The sequence below is a fragment of the Phalaenopsis equestris genome, unplaced genomic scaffold, assembly GCF_001263595.1.
Source record: "Phalaenopsis equestris unplaced genomic scaffold, ASM126359v1 Scaffold000609, whole genome shotgun sequence".
NCBI classification, from domain to species: Eukaryota; Viridiplantae; Streptophyta; class Magnoliopsida; order Asparagales; family Orchidaceae; genus Phalaenopsis; species Phalaenopsis equestris.
In genome coordinates, this window is record NW_018165049.1 from 156,898 (window position 1) to 159,432 (window position 2,535).

Below are 2,535 nucleotides of genomic sequence, written 5' to 3' on the forward strand. Positions count from 1 at the left end.
ATATATATATATATATTAGATGTGTGTCACGTACTCATATAAGTTAGTCGACATCTACATGTTAGTTGTAAGCCTCTCTGGTCTGGGGTTCGATTCCACTCGGTGGAAGGTGTGACACTCAAATTTTTAGGCGCATCGAGAACGGCATGCGCTCATATAATAGTCTCAAACCATTCCTTTGTGTGTGTGTGTGTGTGTGTGTGTGTGTGTGTGTGTGTGTGTGTGTATATATATATATATATATATATATATATATACACACACACGTATATGTGTATATATGTACGTATATGTGTATGTATATATATGTATGTATGTATACATACATACATACATATAATAATAGATAGATCTATGTATGCATACGTATATATAAACATAGATATGTATGTATCGATACATACATACATAAATATATAATGTGATATCTAAGATTTAGGTGCCAGAAATGCAAATAAGCAAAGTTCAGGCATTTGAAATGTAAAAATTAATTTATTGTGATATTATTATTGAGAGATATTATTGTCTCTTGATTTGATCTTTAATAAATAATGAAAATATCTATTCATTTGTATATGAATCAGCAAGTCTCCTCTAGAGAAGCATTTCATCATAAATGAGTCATGAAACAATGAAGTATTAGAGATTAACTTATTGTGAGGCACAAAATATTTTGGCATGGTTTGTACTTGTAATGAGAATGCCTCAAGGTAACTAGAGGCCATGACCTCAGTGCATTAGGTGAGATATTTTGAGCAATCACTTTCTTTGTGTGCAATAAAGAGGCCACATGCAACAAGAAGGCTTTCACATCTTGATGCACTGATTTTTCATAGAAGTTTTCAAGCTATTCAAAGCCTCTCTGATATCTAATTTTGCTAATTTTGAGTGAGATTAAAATACGTTCCATAGCTTTTGTATTGTTATGCAAAATATAGTATATCATTTTTTATCATAAACACGTAGAATCTTTACCTCAGAAATTTATGTGCAAGTGTTTTCTCCTTGAAGTGTTCCTTATATATCCCTACAAGAACTTCTTAAAATGCCTTCTTAGCTATGGATGGTGAATGATATTTTAAGGGTGGTCTTTTAAATGTTTTTTAATATTATCTATCTCCAATGATGCTAAACTATGAAACTTATCATTGTTTAAATGAAGATAATGTTTATTTTTATTTTGAGGTCTAAATTTTGATCTTAAAGATGCAAGCTTCTTTATTTAATTATATCATAAAAAGAAAAAATCTCCATTAAAAAAATCTCTATTCAGTTCTATAAATCACAATTGTAGATTTCAAGATTATTAATTGAAATTTTAAATGAGGATGGCTCAAACTAGAACAGTTCTTGCTGGAAGCCAACAAAATAGGAGTAGAGAGCACCAGATATTGAAAGGCTCAGCCGTTACTCCAGTTTGTCCTATGGTTGTGTTTTATATTTTAAAAATTGACGACATATTTGGTTTAGGTTGATTAACTTTTAGAAGTTAGAATTTATAATTGACGGAACATGTAGTCAAAACTTCTAGGCAGAAGTTAATAAAGTAGCAAGGCCAAACTGATTTGGTAGAGACTCAAACATAATCCAAAAGATTGGACTTAAGGGTCACACTCTCACCAAGGAGTGAAATTCCAGCCTGACTGCTAGACTTAAAACATGCATAAAAAAGTTTGTCCAGTAACATCCCATATGAATATGATATATGATGACAATCACATGCACATAAATAATAATAGACTTTTATTATTAAGAAATTAGGTTAGGATTTATGACTCAATCCATATGATCAAGCAGTTTGGGCAGAGATATACTCCGAACCAATGCAAACACTTAAAGAAATTTTCAGCTTTATTATTGACTCAATAGAATGTTGACCTGTCTGAGTTAATAGAAGAGATGATTAACTTGTTCCAGTAACATCCAACTTTTTTATAATTGAAATTCAAAAATTTAATTAGAGCTTAGCCAAATGATATAATTAAAATTTTTTAACATGATTTAAATAATATAATAATGTACTGCCGATTCTTTAAAAATTGACCTATTACTTCACAAAATTCAACCAAGAGAGTTTATTGTGAAAACAATTACTAAATAATTAAGTAAATGATTCTCAAATCTTGAAGATTATAAGAAAAAAAAATCAACTTGCCGTATATGTAAATATATAAATTTATTGGTTCATTTATTAAATGAATTGCTATATAATAATAATGGTGAGGATGATATATTCTAATTATAATTTATTTTGTTGTTGTGATGTGACTATGTTGGGCTGTTTTGGGAAAATATATTATTTTACGGAGTTCGGGCGTAAAGATTAGTCCGGAATCTAATAAAATCACGTCACTGTAGAGGTGACAAAAAAAATAAAAAAAATTATTTTAGCATAAGAAAATATTCTCCCGTGTTATTCTGTGTTATTCTCGGTGTTATAATAACACAATAACACATCAATACCAGAACAATAACACATTAAATAACGTGAAATAATAAGAGAGGAATATTCACCTATGTTATCAGGTCGGATCA